The sequence below is a fragment of the Capricornis sumatraensis genome, chromosome 8 (genome assembly GCF_032405125.1).
Source record: "Capricornis sumatraensis isolate serow.1 chromosome 8, serow.2, whole genome shotgun sequence".
NCBI lineage: Eukaryota > Metazoa > Chordata > Mammalia > Artiodactyla > Bovidae > Capricornis > Capricornis sumatraensis.
In genome coordinates, this window is record NC_091076.1 from 42,849,732 (window position 1) to 42,868,944 (window position 19,213).

A 19,213-nucleotide genomic window follows, 5' to 3' on the forward strand; every position below is an offset into this window, starting at 1 on the left:
AAAATATATATATAATAATTGGAATATTTTTCAACTATTTAAAAGGCAAGGGAATCCTACCATTTGAAACAACACAAATGAATCTTGAATCCTACCATTTGCAACACTAATCCTACCATTTACAACAACATGAATGGGCCTTTGAGGCAAAATTAAATATATCAAACAGGGAAAGACAAATACCATACAATCTCATTTATAGATGAAATCTAAAAAACAAAAACAAACAAACAAAAAAACCTCACCAAATTCATAGAAAAAGAGATCAAATTTATGGCTACCAGAGAGAGGGAGGTGGGGGTAAGAAAAATAGGAGGAAAGTAGTCAAAAATACAAACTTCCAGATATAAGATAAACAAGTGCTAGAGATATAATGTACGGTGTAGATGGCTATAGTCAATACTGCAATGGGATATAAAGGAAAGTCGTTAAGAGAGTAGATCCTAACTTTTCTCATCACAGGGAAAGTTTTTTTTTTCTCTTTTATTGTATCTATATAAGATGCTGGATGTTAATTAAACTTTTGTGGTCATCATTCCACAGCATATTAAATCAAACCATTATGCTGTACCCCTTAAACTTATACAATGATATATGTCAATTATTTCTCAAGAAGACTGGCAAAAAAACACAAGCCAAAATATTTAAATGTTAAAGCATTATTAAGCCTTCTAAATGATAATAGGTAAGACTGCCAACTTTAAGATGTTAAGATGTTGATATTTTGAATACTATTATGCTGAAATTGATTCTGGTGCTATTTATGTAAATAAATGAATAATGAGTTATTTATGTAAAAAAGAAATATTTGCTTGTGAACACTGAATATAGTGAAGATCCAAAAACATTGAACACAGTGTCACTGTAGCAATACTCCACTGCTCAGGACTCTCTTTTGTGAAGTCAGCCCCTCTACACAGCCATCAACTTGCCTTTCCATTTGATGTATCAAGGAGAATGGCTAAGCACCTTTGACATTTGCCCAGAGCCCCCTCTGAGCCAGTACAGACCAGTAATGTTAGAGAGGCAGGTAATACACATTACTCTATAATGTATGTTTTATATGTATGTATTTTTAATATGTAGGTATCACATATACTCATATTTGCAGTGCCTGCCTGACTTCTTATTGGAAATTTGGTACAAACCGGACAGAAGCACAATGAAAGATACTTCAACAGTTAGAGAGAGCAAGATGGACTAGAGAGGCTGTTGTGAAGGAGATAGGGCAGTGTACCAGAAAGACACCCTGCTGAGTCAGAACTGGATTTGAACCTATTTTTACTTTTGTGTGACCTTACGCAATGTATTAGCCTCTCTCAGCCTTGTTTCCTGTATTTGTCAAACATAAATTTAAATCTGCATTGCAAATTTGTGATGACAATTATGTAAACTAAGGTGAGTGGAATGGCCTGTACCCAATAGACACTCAGTGGCAGGAAATATCACTAGAGGAATGGTGGCGATATAGTTTTTAGCCATTATTCTCTATCTTACCTTGTTGCATGACCTCACATATGACACTGACCTCCCTGAACTTCAATTTCATTTGTAAAATGAATGGCTTGGGTAAAACCCTAAAGACATCGCCACTCTATGTTTTTAAAGCAACTTAGCTTTGGGGGACGATACAGAAAGAAAGTTATACTTTGTGCTTTTGCTAATGTCTTACAAAAGGGCCTCTGGGACGCACAGAAGAGTCAAACCCAGGGCCAGTGCTATTAATGTGCATTTCAGCTGACCTCGGTGGGCTGCTCCTATTAGAAGTCTGATTTAACAGTCAATGACTAAGGATATCCTATGTATTATGTTTATTCCTGACATCCCCACCATGTCCTAGAGAGAACAGACCCCTACATTGTGTAAAAACAGTCCATCTTCAACTTGTGTCTTCTTAACAGGCATGAAACCAAAAAAAAAAAAAGTAATAAAATAGATTTTTTGTAGAGAGGCTAGTTCTATCCTGAATCTTTTCATTGTTTTTGCTTTTAACTGAGCATAGAATGGAACAATAGAAATGAAAATGCTTCCCTACTTGTTTGTTTCAGATAAAGCTCTTTAATCATTTTTATTGGTTTTAATGATTATTAAAAGCCAAATAGAATTATAACTGATCTAAAAAATCAAATGCAATCTCAATAGAATAAGAAATTTGTCTATGTAATTTTCTCTTATGCAAACTGATTATGTGTAATATATTAAATTGGTATAAAATGAAAAATAGACTGGGATTAAAACAAAATCTGGTTTGTTATTAAATATTCAATGACTTTTATGCTCTAGAGTTCAAGGAAACCCTTTCCCTTGTTATATTATTTTGCTTTTCAGTTTTCACAGAATTCATTCCCTCTTGAGTCCCTCAAGTTGTTGTGTGTGTGTGTGACATTTCAGAAATCACATGAAGAGAAGGAGAAAGAGAACTTCAAACTGACACAGGAAATTCTGTTTAAATCATATTAACATTCCATTGCCTTCAGTTAGAATTGCCTAAGGAGAGGAAACGAAGCCAAAGTGTAAGCATACCTAAATTAAAACTCAGTACAGGGACATGTGGGCATGCACACACACACACACACACACACACACACACACACCTCACAAACTCGGAGCTCCCAGCTAGGAGGTTAATGAATGGGAGCATGTGTAAAGGTATGCCAGATGAGCCTCCTCCAGCACTTGCAGCGCTTGGCATCCTCTTAGAACAGGAGTGTTGGGCTCTAATCTCTCTAAATCGAAATACATGGTTGCCACAGAAGAGACCCTTGAACATAGTATCCAGTTATGACTTTTGCCTTGTGACAACTTGAATTTTAATTTGTATCAGAATAATAATAGCTAACATGTCCTTAGTTTAAGATTTCAGACACTCTGCTTCAAGTGTGTGTATGCTTAGTGCTTAGTAATGTCCAACTCTTGGTGACCCTATGGACTGTAGCCCTCCAGGCTCCTTTGTCCATGAGGATATTCCAAGCAAGAATACTAGAATGGGGTTGCCATGCCCTCCTCCAGGGGATCTTCTCAACCCAGAGATGGAACCCAGGTCTCCCACATTGCGGGAAGATTCTTTACCATCTGAGTCACCAGGGAACACCTGTTTCAAGTAAATCCTCTCATTCAATCCAGTTAGAAACTCCGTGATTAGGAATTTTACGCTTGCTGTTTTATTAGAAAGTATTTAATCCTGGCAACTTCTGATGGCGTCCCTTAACAATAAATCACACACGTCCCCTCCTCTCCACACAGACACAAATAAAAGAACTCATCCCACCCTCTATCTCAAATCCCCAAGAATGAGGATAGAATAATCTCATAGATGTTGTAAACTCTGAATTAAGGTCAAAGTAAAGCAGAGACATTACTTTGCCGACTAAGGTCCATCTAGTCAAGGCTATGGTTTTTCCAGTAGTCATGTATGGATGTGAGATTTGGACTGTGAAGAAGGCTGAGCGCCGAAGAATTGATGCTTTTGAATTGTGGTGTTGGAGAAGACTCTTGAGAGTCCCTTGGACTGCAAGGAGATCCAACCAGTCCATTCTGAAGGAGATCAGCCCTGGGATTTCTTTGGAAGGAATGATGCTAAAGCAGAAACTCAAGTACTTTGGCCACCTCATGCGAAGAGTTGACTCATTGGAAAAGACTCTGATGCTGGGAGGGATTGGGGGCAGGAGGAGAAGGGGACAACCCAGGATGAGATGGCTGGGTGGCATCACGGACTTGATGGACGTGAGTCTGAGTGAACTCCGGGAGTAGGTGATGGACAGGGAGGCCTGGCGTGCTGTGATTTATGGGGTCACAAAGAGTCGGACATGACTGAGCGACTGAACTGAACTGAACTGAAACTGAGAAGCATTTACGGAATGACTGTTTTCTAGGAGGCTAGCGACACGACTGAAGCGACTTAGCAGCAGCAGCAGCAGCAGCGTTCTTCTGGGGCTTCTGTCGTGGCTCAGTAAAGAATCTGCCTGCCAATTCAGGAGACTCAGGTTCAGTCCCTGGGTCTGGAATATCCCCTGGAGAAGGAAATGGCCACTCCTGTATTCTTGCCTGGGAAATCCCATGGACAGAGGAGACTGGCGGGCTGCATTCCAAGGGGTCACAAAAAGGTTGGACATGACTTAGCAACTAAATACAACACAACAAGCATTCTTCTGAGGGAACAAAGAAATGAAAGGGGATGGTGAGATGATGCATAACCTGGGGCGGGGGTGAACAAGAGATAGCATAAGAAAATACTTTAAAATGGCGTGTTAAAATTATAATGCATACCCCACTAACCCTTAATGTTTCATAATTTATGTTCCACTAATCTATCAAAGAACCTGGTTCCCTTTTTAATTAAAATAGAAGACTGAATATACTGAGGGGAAAATTGTCATGCCTGTATATATCTTGTTTTTAGAATTCTAGTTTGTGCTAAGTTAATGTATGAACAACCTCAGTAGTTTCACTTCACTTCAGTTCAGTCGTTCAGTTGTGTCCAACTCTTTGAGACCCCATGGATTGCAGCACGCCAGGCCTCCCGGTCTATCACCAGCTCCCGGAGTCCACCCAACTCATGTTCATTGAGTTGGTGATGCCATCCAGCCATCTCATGCTCCCTTCTCTTTTGTTTTCAATCTTTCCCAGCATCAGGGTCTTTTCCAATGAGTCAGCTCTTCGCATGAGGTGGCCAAAGTACTGGAGTTTCAGCTTTAGCATCATTCCTTCCAATGAACACTCAGGACTGATCTCCTTTAGGATGAACTGATTGGACCCCTTTGCAGTCCAAGGGACTCTCGAGAGTCTTCTCCAACACCACAGTTCAAAAGCATTAATTCTTCTGCACTCAGCTTTCTTCACAGTCCGACTCTCACATCCATACATGACTACTGGAAAAATCATAGCTTTGACTAGATGGACCTTTGTTGGCAAAGTAATGTTTCTGCTTTTTAATATGCTGTCTAGGTTGGTCATAACCTTATTTCCAAGGAGTAAGCATCCTAATTTCATGGCTGCAATCACCATCTGCAGTGATTTTGGAGCCCCTCAAAAATTAAGTCAGCCACTGTTTCCACGGTCTCCCCATCTATTTGCCATGAAGTTGGGACCGGATGCCATGATCTTAGTTTCCTGAATGTTGAGTTTTAAGCCAACTTTTTCACTCTCCTCTATCACTTTCATCAAAAGGCTCTTTAGTTCTTCTTTACTTTCTGCCAGTAGTTTGGGGAAGTATATTTTATTGCCATGGATTTAGAACAAACCAAAATAATTCAGCAGTCCAAATTGTAATGGCGCTTTTGGTACCATAGATGTACCATGATACTGACTATAAAACACAATGACAACTTATTAATTTTAGTAATATTATGGGCAAGCAGGTTTTGCAAGAGCCTGCAGATTTCACCAATTTAAGTAGACAAAATACTTCTTAGTAAACCCTGTTTTCTCCTAAATTTATTTTTATTTACTGCCATAATAGTTTGACTGATAGAGAACAAACTGATCTTTCTCAAGGGTATTGCAGGAGAGGGGGAGAGAAAAGACTTACATTTGAATTTAATCTGATCTCCAATAGAAAGTGACATTGCTGTAATCTGACATCATGTTTTCAGTGTCAGCAAAGCCTTCTCTTCTATTTATATATTTACTACCCATCCCCCAAACACATTGGAAGACCTTCTGCAGGGGATCTGCTGTGCTTGTGAATATAAATAGGAGCTATAATCATATCTTACTGTGTTCTTTGGATATTTCAAAATATCACTGATGAGAGTAGAAATTGGTACACACTTTCCAAAAGCAATTATAAGATTGCTTTAAAATTTTGCTTAACTTTTGATTCAGCAATTTCACTACTAGGAATTTATTCTAAAGAATTGATCATGGGTATGCATGAAAATTTATCTTTGTAGCACTGTTTAAAGGCATCAGTCAGTTCAGTCACAGCCCTGTCCAACTCTGTGACCCCATGGACTGCAGCATGCCAGGCCTCCCTGTCCATCACCAACTCCTGGAGCTTGCTCAAACTCACATCCATCGAGTTGGTGATGCCATCCAACCATCTCATCCTCTGTCGTCCGCTTCTACTCCTTCTTTCAATCTTTCCCATCATCAGAGGCTTTTCCAATGAGTTGGTTCTTTGCATCAGGTGGCCAAAGTACTGGAGCTTCAGCTTCAACATCAGTTCTTTCAATGAATATTCAAGGTTGATTTCTTTTAGAATTGACTGTGGGATCTCCTTGCAGTCCAAGGGACTCTTAAGAGTCTTCTCCAACATCACAGTTCAAAAGCATCAATTCTTTGGCACTCAGCTTTCTTCACCGTCCAATTCCCACATCCATACATGACTACTTGAAAAGCCATAGCTTTGAATAGACAGACCTTTGTTGGCAAAGTAATGTCTCTGCTCTTTAATATGCTATCTAGGTTGGTCATAGCTTTTCTTTCAAGGAGCAAGCGTCTTTTAATTTCATGGCTGCAATCACCATCTGCAGTGATTTGGGGCCCAAGAAAATAAAGTCTGTCACTGTTTCCATTGTTTCTCCATCTATTTGCCATGAAGGGATGGGACCAGATGCCATGATCTTAGTTCTTTGAATGTTGAGTTTTAAGCCAGCTTTTTCACTCTCCTCTTTCACTTTCATCAATAGACTCTTTAGTTCCTCTTCACTTTCTGTCATAAGGGTGCTGTCATCTGCATATCTGAGGTTGTTAAATATTTCTACCGGCAGTCTTGATTCCAGCTTGTGCAAAGGCATAGCTACTGACAGTAACTTAGATGTCCAGTATTAATGGTTTAGTTTTTAAAAAACACATTTCATATATATATACATATATTCAGTTCACTTCAGTTCAGTCGCTCAGTCGTGTCCGACTCTGTGACCCCATGGACCGCAGCCCGCCAGGCCTCCCTGTCCATCACCAACTCCCAGAGTTTACTCAAACTCATGTCCATTGAGTTGGTGATGGACACAGACATTCAGACAATAGCAGATGGCAACTAGCCATTTCTGCCACAGAGATGTTAAGTAGATTCTTCAAGAGCAGTGAGTATTGAGTCATAAGGCTGGAATATGAATGTAGGTAATATCATTTCGGGGAGAAGGGGAAGAAGGAGAATGGGATAACAGAGGATGAGTTGGTTGGATGGCATCACCAACTCAGTGGACATGAGTTTGAGCAAACTCTGGGAGTTAGTGAAGGACAGGGAAGCCTGGCGGGCTGCAGTTCATTGGATCACAAGGGTCAAACATAGACTGAGTGACCGAACAACAAATATCATTTTGGAAAGAAAGCATGTCTTGAACTTCAAGTGTACGAGTTAAGCCAAATGGGTGTGATGATGCTCCTTAGGTAGGCACCTAATGAGCATTTAGGGCACTATTTCTCCCCCTCCCTGAGCACACAACTGTTCAGTCAGTGTTACATTATCCCTCTCTTCTCTTTCCTTCTTTTAGTCTCACAAACACACATCAGATTCTGATACATCCTTCTCCTGGTACCCTCTCTACCTTCTATGTATCACTCCCATCTTCCAGTCCTTACCATCACAAATCCGTGAGGATTTTTAAATCTTCGGAGATGCCTATTATAAAAATATTAGATATTTTATTTTTCCAAATATAAAACAATTAGATGAAGTATTTTCCCCATTATCAGCATCTTTTTTGAGGTTTTAATGCCTTATCCATTCTCTCTTCTATCCTTGATGATGACTGATTTAGACAATCTAATATTTACTGAATATCTAAGTAGGTACTGAATACTAAATGGCAGGATCTAAGTTGCATTGATCATGTTGTTTAGTGCTTTATATAATATTTCTTTAAGCCCCATGGCATTCTTATTAGGTAAATATCATTACCTTATATGATACATAAGTTCATTAAGACTCTGAGAGGCATAACAACTTATACAAGGTTACTGCTAATAAGACAGAGCAAGCATTTGTTATCTTATGTAGCAGAGACAAGCCAATGTTCACTCTCCATTGTTTTTTTTCTCTGGTTCATTCCCAGCTGCTCTTACAAATAGATGGCATCTTCTAAGTTACGGTCAGTCCACTGTGAAAGTGAAAGTGAAGTCGCTCAGTCGTGTCCGACTCTTTGCGACCCGTGGACTGTAGCCCACCATGCTCCTCCATCCATGGGATTCTCCAGGCAAGAATACTGGAGTGGGTTGCCATTTCCTTCTCCAGGGAATATTCCTGACCCAGGGATCGAACCCAGCTCTCCCACATTGCAGGCAGACGCTTTAACCTCTGCACCACCAGGGAAGCTGTAGGCAAATGTGATATGATGATGTACAGGATTGGCTTGAAAGCATGGTCCTCTGTCGCCTATGTTTTTTTTCTTCCCATTTGCAGAAGCAAAAGACTTCCAGGAGATGGAGCTCCGCAATGGAAGAACTGTGGTTGAATTTCTGCTTATAGAAGAGTAACCTTGTAGAGTCTCTTGATCGTGATTTCAATGTCATGATCATTATTATTGTGAACCTGACTTAGAGTTCTTTGTTCTCACAATTATCATGACTGACCCTAATTAATACACTGTGCCCATCCTCAACATATCCTTGGTCCTCCAAATACACCCTCTTTCCCAGGCTTTTCGATTCTAGATCTGGATGCTGTAAACATCTCCCCTTTTTGCAGACAGCACAGTATATGACTTTGTCAGTGGAGGGTGCTAGAGGAATGCTGGAGGAAGAATGGGATTCTGTGCCTGGAATCGGTGCTTTTCTTCTCGCTTGTATGGTGCACTGCCAGAGGGCACCTTCCTTACCAGCAGAGAGAGTGGTTGGTTTTTTTTTTTCCAGAAAGCATTGGCAGTGATGGAGAGCAAGTAGTGGATGCCCTCTGGTGAGTTTCAGTGGTACCCCAGCAGGCAACTTCCCAGAGACCGGATTCTTGTTCACCAGCTCTGGCACGAGGTACCTCAGCGAACATCACCATCCTATAGGCCTCAGCAATACCTTCTCCATCAAGGTCTGAATCACACTGGAGTCGAGAGGTAGGGAGTGGGGAAACTGCCAAGTGTTTTCCTTCTTTGGATGCTCTTCCTAAAAGTGGAAGTTTTACCCTGAACCTTTGACTCAGTATTTTGGGGGGTTCTTTCTAATTTCTTTTTAATTAATCTCTTTCACTAATAATTCCTTATATTAGATATTCTCTGTTCAGTTACTGTATAAGTATAAGTATTAGTCGCTCAGTTGTGTCTGACTTTTCGACCTCGTGGATTAGAGCCTCTGTCCATGGAATTCTCATCTCTTTGCTGAACCTTAACTGATAAATTCACAAAATAAATATTCAATTTAAAAATTGGTGCCATCTAAACTATGGTGGTATGAAAATATGGTCACATCAGCCAGTCTTAAGCTTGACTGTTGGCTCTATCACTTGCTAACTGTGTGATCTGGGGAGAGGTTTTAAATATCTCTAACCTCTAAAGTTGGGTTGACTCTGATTTGTAAAATCGGGTTAATAATGACCTTGTGGGATTGTTAGGAAGATAAGGTAGCATACATACAGTAGTGGGCACAGTTAGTTACTAAATAAGTAGCATTTTAAATAATAATTTACTATGGTAGCTTTTTTATTTATTTATTTTTTGGGGGCTCCAAAACCACTGCAGATGGTGACTGCAACCATGAAATTAAAAGATGCTTGCTCCTTGGAAGAAAAGCTATGACCAACCTGGACAGCATATTAAAAAACAAGAGACATTACTTTACCAACAAAGGTCTGTCTAGTCAAAGCTATGGTTTTTCCAGTACTCATGTATGGATGTGAGAGTTGGACTCTAAAAAAAGCTGAGTGCCGAAGAATTGATGCTTTTGAACTGTGATGTTGGAGAAGACTCTTGAAAGTCCCTTGGACTGCAAGGAGATCCAACCAGTCCATCCTAAAGGAAATCAGTCTTGAATATTCACTGGAAGGACTGATGCTGAAGCTGAAACTCCAATACTTTGACCACCTGTTGTGAACAATCGACTCATTTGAAAAGACCCTGATGCTGGAAAAGATTGAAGGCGGGAGAAGGGGACGACAGAGGATTAGATAGTTGGATGGCATCACCAACATGAGTTTGAGTAGGCTCTGGAAGTTAGTGATGGACAGGGAAGCCTGGTGTGCTGCAGTCCATGGGGTCGCAGAGTCAGACACGACTGAGCGACTGATCTGAACTGATGGTAGCTTTTCAGTTCCTGTGACTTAGCATTAATTTATTTGTCATAGTCACGTGATTGTGTTCCTCCATAAACTCCCCATGGTTCTTTGTGTGCTATGTCCAAACAAAGCATTTCTGATTGTAACTTAATCTTTGTCCTCTCATTTTTTCCCTTAAAGGGGATACCTGAATATCACTTTTATTAAAGTTAACCAGAATTTGAGTCATTTATCAAATTCCTTCTCATGCTTCTTTGGGGAGGGTCCATGATCCCACACTATTTTGCACTTTCAAAAAATTTTTATTTTCCATGTTTTTTGGAGTCCTCTCAATGTTCTCTTTCTCTCTCTCTCTGTAAAATAGAGATTCCCAGAGCTCACATTATGGAATTTCAGTAATAACTGTCTCCTGATTCCTGATTTGCAAACTCCATCTGATTAAAGCATTTTTAAATTTAATTTTTTGTTGAAGTGTACATAGTTGATTTACAATGATTCAGGTGTACAACAAAGTGATTCAGTTATGTATATACATGTATAATAAATATATAATATATATACATTCTTTTTGAGATTCTTCTCCATTTTAGATTATTTCAACATATTGAATATAGTTCACTGTGTTATACAGTAGGTCCTTGTTAGTGTCCTTGTTAGTAGCATCTATCTGTTAATACAAATTCCAATTCAAATTAGAATTTTTTAAAAAGTGTTCTTATATTAATTTCAAAATATTAATTTAAATATTACAAGTGGTATATTATGCCTATTAGAACTCATCTACAGTAATTTCACAATGTCATCTATTCCCCAAAAACAGTTGTATGCTTTATTTCTAATCTATAGGCCCCTTGTCACTATTTACCTATTTACTTTGGGGATACTGACTGTTTAGTTACTATTAACATAAAACATTGTTCTTCCATCAGTCATGACTCTACCTATTTCCCTACTAGTAGAATATTTGAAGTAAAGCCTCCAATGCTTATAAAAATCTCCTTTTTACATGAGAGCTATTATTTCAAGTAAACTTTAGACACCTGAAGGAATCCTCATCTGCTTTTCGTGGGAATGTAAATTGGTGCAGCTAGTATGGAAAACAGTATGAAGATTCCTCAAAAAATTAAGAATAGAACTACTATGTGATTCTGGGTATTTATCCCGAGAATGTGAGAACAGTAATTTTAAAAGTTATCTTCTCCCCTATGCTTATTAGCACATTATCTACTGCAAGTAAGATATAGGAACTGCCTAGGTGCTCATCAGTGGGTGAATGAATAACGATGTGGTATGTGTGTGGGCGTATATATATATATGTATAAAATATAATACAAATCATCCATAGAAAAGAAGAAATCTTGCCATTTGCAACAGCATGGATAGACCTTGAAGTTATTACATTAAGTAAAATAAATCAGGTGGAGAAATAAGATCACAGTATGAGTTCACTCAGTTGTGAAATTTAAAATAATTAAAATAAAGGAACACAGCAAACACATAGATACAGAGAACAGAATAGCGATTATCAGAGGAGAAGGGGGATAGCTGGGTGGCATGGGTAAGGGGATCAACTGTATGATGACAAATGGAATCCAAACTTTTGGTAATGAGCATGCTATCGTGTAGAAGTAAAACTATAATATTCTATTCATAAAACTTATATAATGTCATAAACCAATAAAATTAGTTTAAATGAAAAAACATGGGCCGGTACACAGATATGTGACTACAAAGCCACTTTTAATTGTGTGGTTGTATTTTCAGTAGAGTCTGAGTTTCAAGTGGCAAAAGAGCAATTCAAAATGCCTCAAACAGATGAACAAAGAAACCAAAGAGGATTTTACTGCTTTGTGCGAATTGGCAAGCTAAAGTTTAAATCAGGGGTCATACACAGCTGGGCCAAGTCCTATCACTTCTCGCAGCCCTCCTCTCTCTCAGGCTGGCCTCCTCGTCTCTCTGTGTAAGGGAATGAAAGAAAGTGTGAGTCGCTCAGTCGTGTCTGACTCTTGCGTCCCCATGGACTGTAGCCCGCCAAGCTCCTCTGTCCATGGGATTCTCCAGGCAAGAGTACTAGAACAGTGGAGTGGGTAGCCATGCCGTTCTCCAGGGCACCGTCCAGATCCAGGGACTGAACCCAGGTCTCCTGCACTGCAGGCGGATTCTCTACCATCCGAGCCACTGTGGCTCATCTGTCATCGGTCGCATGTTACATGGGGTGAGAAAATGATGGCAATTTCCTGTGGCCCCCTTTCCTAAAGCACTGATGGAAAGTGGCAGGAGGCGCAGGAGAGGATTCTGCAGGTCGGTTGGATCACAGGCTCCTCTCTAGATCTGTTACTTTAGCCAGGAGGGATGAGGGCCTTTGATTTGGAGGACATAAAGGAAGGCGTGTTGACTAGAAATCCTGCCAGAATCACGTAATATATGTGGATATTATTTTTTATCATTCTCTTTTCTTATCCATAAAATGTGAAATCACTCTCCCCCCAGTAGGGTGGTAGTGATGATGAAATGACATTCTGTTTGAAAGTTACAGTACAGAACTGAGCAATAAATGATGACTATTAATAATTATTATAAGAGTGAAATAAAAACGAGGACTCTTTATGTAGCGGAAACAGAAACCATCTTCATGTCTTGAACTGTAATGGTATCTTTTGCCTGTCTCATTACTCTCCCCAAGGAAAGAGCAAATTCAAAGACCAGGGACCCATGACTTTTATTCCTCATGTTTCCATGACAACAACTATCACAGAGAAAGGAAAGAAACCAACATATATTAAGCACTCTGCATTTAAGTAGAGACCTTAACATGTGATCTACTTAAATGCACAGCAACTTGCTCAAGCAGTCATATGATAACTGTTCAATGAATGCAAACTGATTGATGTTACACATCTGGCATAAGGTAGCTTCTTAAAAGTTCAGCTGAAGATGAAACAGAACAATCACATTGTATTGTATTCGAAGTAATAGCAACTCTTTGATATTTCACATTAAAACAAAACTTTCATCAGGTTTCTCTAAGCTCTTTCGAAACAAAATTTTGTCCTAATAGAAAGCATAATCTAGGCCAACTGGAGCTTTGAATTTCAGGATTTTATGTCTACCATGACAGTTTCAGTGAGGATATCGCACTTGCATGCCGTGTGCTCATTCGTGTCTGACCCTTTGCTCCTCCTCTGTCCGTGGAATTTTCCAGGCAATAATACTAGAGTGGGTTGCCATTTCCTCCTCCAGGGGATCTTCTTGGCCCAGGGATCCAACCAGCGTTTCCTATGTCTCCTGAATTGCAGGTGAATTCTTTACCCACTGAGCCACTGGGGAAGTAGGTATATACTAAAGCCTGTGCCTGAATATTAACATTCTGAGAGGCTATCAGTTAGTTCAGTCGCTCAGTCGTGTCCGACTCTTTGCAATCCCAGGGACTGCAGCATGCCAGGCTTCCCTGTGCATCACCAATGCCCAGAGTTTACTCAAACTCATGTCTGTTGAGTCAGTGATGCCATCCAACCATCTCATCCTCTGTCATCCCCTTCTCCTCCTGCCTTCAGTCTTTCCCAACATCAGGATCTTTTCAAATGAGTCAGTTCTTTGCATCAGGTGGCCAAAGTGTTGGAGCTTCAGCTTCAGCATCAGTGTTTCCAATGAATATTCAGGACTGATTTCCTTTAGGATGGACTGGCTGGATCTTCTTGCAGTCCAAGGGACTCTCAAGAGTCTTCTCCAACATCACAGTTCAAAAATATCAGTTCTTCAGCTCTCAGCTTTCTTTATAGTCCAACTCTTACATCCATACATGACTACTGGAAAAACCATAGCCTTGACTAGACAGATCTTTGTTGGCAAAATAATGACTCTGTTTTTTAAAATGCTGTCTAGGTTGGTCATAACTTTTCTTCCAAGTAGTAAGCATCTTTTAGTTTGAGAAACTATCAGATTGAACAAAATAAGTGGGTTTGTTGAGATGGAAAATTCACTCATCAGTGCAGCGAAATACTGTTCATTTGCTCCTCAGAGGCATTTGCCCTCATCTTTGAGAGTTACTTTGACTAGTTCATCAGCACTTCTGACCTGTTTATTGGGATTTCTCGTGAGTACTGGGGAGTTGTGTGGTGCTTGGGGATCCCAGAAAGGCAAGAATATTTTTCAGACAGAAAAAAACTGAGATGCATCTAAATTTAAACCCATGTATAATGCTAGTTCCAACATCCCAGTGTGAGTCATGAATGGAGAAGTGATGAAAAAATAGGTCGATGACAATAGTGGTATAAAGGATTCCTAGGATTTCTTCCTGTGGAAAAACGCCAGGACTATGCTCCATAATGTCACTAATGTATTGCTGCGGGGGAAACAATAATCTCATACTGCTTTCTCCTATGGCCCTACTCTTTTTCTTGTCACAGTTGTATTCCTATGCGTTTGCATACTACACATTTCACCCATTTAAAGCATGATGGAATTAAGCTGCTGGGTTGGAGTCCTTGCTTTGCCGGTTGGTTTCTGTGTGAGCTTTGGCAAATTGCTCAATATCTGTGTACTTCAATATAAAATGAGGAGATGAATACTTTTGTGTAGCGTTGCCATGGGAATTGAATGGCATAACAAAGTTGCACATCAGTGATTGTCCTATAGTATGTGTTCTATAAATAAAAGTTGATACAGCAGTATAAAGCGGTATATGAGTGTTGATGACAGAATCAATCAAGAGCTGTGCAAATTGCAAGAAAATTGGCATCATTTACAGAGACAGACAGGCATCCCAGGTGGCGCTAGCGGTAAAGAACCCACCTACCAATGCAGGAGGCGTGAGACCCAGGTTCAAGCCTTGGGTAGGGAATGGCAGGAGGGCATGGCAGCCCACTCCAGTATTCATGCTCGGAGAATCCCTTGGACCGAGGAGCCTGGTGGGCTATGGTCCACAGGGTCACAAAGCGTTGGACACGACTGACTCGACTTACCATGCACTCACAGAGATAGGCGAGACTAAAAGTCTGTGCCATAGTGCTCGTCTTTAAGGAATGGGTAGGATTTCCACACAAAGAAATGAAAAGAATATTGCAGACAGCAGGAAGAGCTAGCTGAACACAGTAGTCTAAAGTGGCTGGATCCCAGTGTTCCAGGAAGAATGTATGTAGGCCCTTATATTCTGCTTCCTTAAATACGTTTGTAGCTGCAGCCTCTGCATTTAGAAACAAATCGTGTTTTCAGAAGAGATGTCTTGGTTTGGACATCTGACTTCTCTCTTGACTCATGGTGAATTATTTACATGTCTGTGTCTCCTAGCTGATCATAGCACTTTAAGATCTGAGACCATGACTTAGTTATTCACATGTCCACAACAGTGCCCAGCCAAGTGTGGGGATAGTCATTGTTCAATGAATATTCGTCAAGGGAGAGAAGGAGTCTATGAATATTCATTTTGCAGGCAGTATACATAACAATTTTCTGTGATGGATGAGGGTTGTTATACTTAGTTCTGATCTCACCATGCATATCTTAGATATCACGTTTCAGTGCATGTTTAGATACAAAAGCAGTGGGCTAGCGATTGCATGGAATAAGGGCTATTGTCTCGATGCTCAGACGTTTTAAGAGCCACTGCAACTATAACTCAATCAGACATGAAAAATCTCTGAACTGGGAGGTGATCTTTGGGAGCATTGATAGAGGAGCAGCGAGACTGGGAAGGAAAGGAAAAAACAGGGTGTGATAATGCTCAGGTTGCCACTGAGTGAAACTTGACTCAGCAGTGCTGAGGGTCTCTGAGTGAATACAGCGAGGCTCAGGTGTATCCTGCCTGAGGGGTGAGGAAGCTGAAGTATTTATCTACCAGTTTACATTAGTCTCAGATGAGGCTGCTCCTTAAAGGCATTAACTCTGTAGCACTCCCATCTGTCCAGCGTGTGAAACAAATATGCTTCATGCACCTAAAGACCATTTTAAGGTAGAATCGCGGGGATGTCAGGGGACCGCAATGGATTGTTCACCTCCCCTGGTTCTCTTGTTATTCAGTCGCTCAGTCATGTATGACTCTCTGCAACCCCATGGACTGCGGCATACAGGCTTCCCTGTCCTTCATTATCTCCCGGAGTTTGCTCAAACTCAAGTCCTTTGAACCCGTGAGGCCATTCAACCATCTCATCCTCTGTCGCCCCCTTCACCTGCCATCAGTCTTTCCTCTGCTATGGTCGACCATAGCCCACTGCATGCATTACCCAGGTTCACTCATGTTGCAGGTCAAGTTCATTCTGTCTTTTCACTGATTTTTTTTTTTTTTAGATCACTTGTTATAGTTCCAAGAGACCAAGAAAGAGAGAACTTAAAACAGGAAGCCTGTAGTCTCCTGCTGTAGTTAATCCTGAAGCCATAAGTGATATTCATCGTTTCCCTCCTGTATTGCTTCCATTCTGTAGACCAAGCTGCTTCTTGTCTGGTTCGTTGTGTGGTGCAGTGAGTCAGTTTTCGAGCCCTTAGAGGACGAGCCCCTGGTTGCCTGTCCTCATCAAGATGTTGTAGCTGCAATTGCCGTCTCGTTTCTCACCAGGGACGCATCAAGACGCAGGCCAGCGAGTCCCATGATTTCCAGACATACTCCGTCCTGCTCCATTATTTAGCAACAACTCCATGGCCTCGTCACAATCAGGATGAATTACCCTTGTCCATACAGTAACTGCCTTCTCTGACTGCTGGCCACTGGGCATAAGAGCCAAGAGCGATCAGGCTGCAGCCGAAGTCGTAGATTTCCTGTGTCCCCTGGTGGAACTATCAAGAGTTCTAACCCAGCAAAACCTGAAGTTATACAAAGGGAAAGACCACATTCTTTTACTTTTTTTCCCCAATTTATTTTATTGGAGCATAGTTGATTTCCAATGTTGTGTTAATTTCTGCCGTACAGCACAGTGATTCAGTTATAAATATATACATTCTTTTTTATACTCTTTTCCATTATGGCTAATCACAGGACATTGAATATAGTTCCCTGGGCTACACAGTAGGCCAGGAAGCCCACTTTCTTAAGTAGATTATTGAAAGTGATAGCAGAAGGCTTTGTTCCCCCTTTTGATGATAGCTACCTAGGACTCAGCACTACATATACAGTATCACTTAAGAGTACAACCACATTTTGAACCATGCAGTCTCAAGACTGGATTACGGGGAACGGGCACCACTGACCTTCTCACTGAAGTTGGCATCCCTCTTTTGGGGATATGCCTTATTGATTTGGGGGGACTTCTCTGGTGGCTCAGTGGTAAAGAACCCACCTGCAATGCAGGAGATGTGATTTTGATCCCTGGGTGGGGGAGATCCCCTGAAGAAGGAAGCAGCAACCCACTCCAGTCTTCTTGCTAGGAAATCCTATGGACAGAGGAGCCTGGTGGGCTATAGTCCATGAGGTCACAAAAGATTTGGGCATGACTTTCCCTGGTGGCATAGAGGTTAAAGCATCTGTCTGGAAAGCGGGAGACCCGGGTTCAATCCCTGGGTCGGGAAGATCCCCTGGAGGAAATGGCACCCCACTCCAGTACTCTTGCTTGGAGAATCCCATGGAGGGAGGAGCCTGGTAGGCTACAGTCCATGGGGTTGCAAAGAGTCAGACACGACTGAGCGACTTCACTTTCGCTTTAGTGACTAAACAACCTTATTCTTCTAGAGAAGCGAGTGTCATGTGGGCTCTCCCGGGGAACATAATCAGTTGGTAGTTTTTTTGACATTACAAAATAAATACATTATAACATGCCCACCTCTCCGAGACCTTGGAACTCTTCTCCAGTGCTTTGCCAAGGTGGTTCTGGCATAACCACATCATTTATTTTAGGCCAACATCATTTCCAAGCTTTTAAGGGCTATTCCAGTAGCATGTTGGGATCAGCTCCAGGTGTACTTGCCAGAATGTTAAAAATTAACTCACATAAGAGTGCTCTCAAACAAATAGATTGTTACCTGATCTTACGTTCTGTTCTCTCTGATCCAGTGTCTCCAGACCAGTTCTTCAGAATATCCTCCTGATTCCTAGAAGCAATCATTAGCCAGGTTCAATAGTTCATTTGATTAATAATCCATCTCATCTTGAAACATGGATCACACTTTTCCACTCAAGTCATACTGAGATTCGATCCTAGTTATTTGTCTAGGAGCAATGAAGGGCGGTGGGAGCAGAGCTTGAGAAGGGAAGTTCAGTTCAGTTCAGTTCAGTTGCTCAGTCGTGTCCGACTCTTTGCGACCCCATGAATCGCAGCACGCCAAGCAAACATCACCTTATAAAACATCCTGCTGAGGTGGGGTTTTAACGTGGTAACTGGCTGTTCTCCACGGGAGAGGGGTAAGGGCCTCTTTTTCTGGAGCAGAGTTTCAGAAGACTCCCTGGGTTCAAGCCTCTTAAGAGCATCTTCCCAAATGTTTCCTCACATGTTTCAGCATCCAACTCTTTCCCTATAAAAACCCTGATTTTAGTGGAGAAGCCTTGCTAGCTCTGTGAACTTGGCCTCCTTTATATTTTTCTTTTCCTAAAATCAAATCTTAGGCCTGATTTTCAGCATGGTCTATCCTGGAGCTGAAGGAAGTGAGGGTCACTTTGATCGTTGGTTGGAAGTCTTTAAATTTTTACACCAAATCTCGAGTCGAGTGTTGACTGACACAAGCCTGTAATTTTTTTTTTCCCCTTGTAGAGTTTCATGGAAGTTAATGAACTCTGCAATTGCATGTCTTTCCAACACAAGAGCAATATAAGATTTACTTTTGACTATATTCTATCTCAGTCCCCCTGATGAGACTGTTAGTAATTATGATGCTATAACTGGCCAGGGACTGGTTCCCCCATATTATCCACCAGTAAGGGGGTCCTTGCTACCACCTAGGTAGTGAGTCATCTGGTTCAAAAGCTGGTGTCAAGCCTCAGCTTCCTAAACCACTTCTGTCCCAACTAACTTGGGCAGGTTTTGGTTTCTACCATAAGACCCTGAAACAAGGACTTGAGTGAAAGTAGCTTATCTAGAAAGTGACCCAGGAAGCACTTGTGGAAGAGTGAGGCAGTGAGGAAAGAAGGAAATGAAGCTAATAAGGATGAAAGCC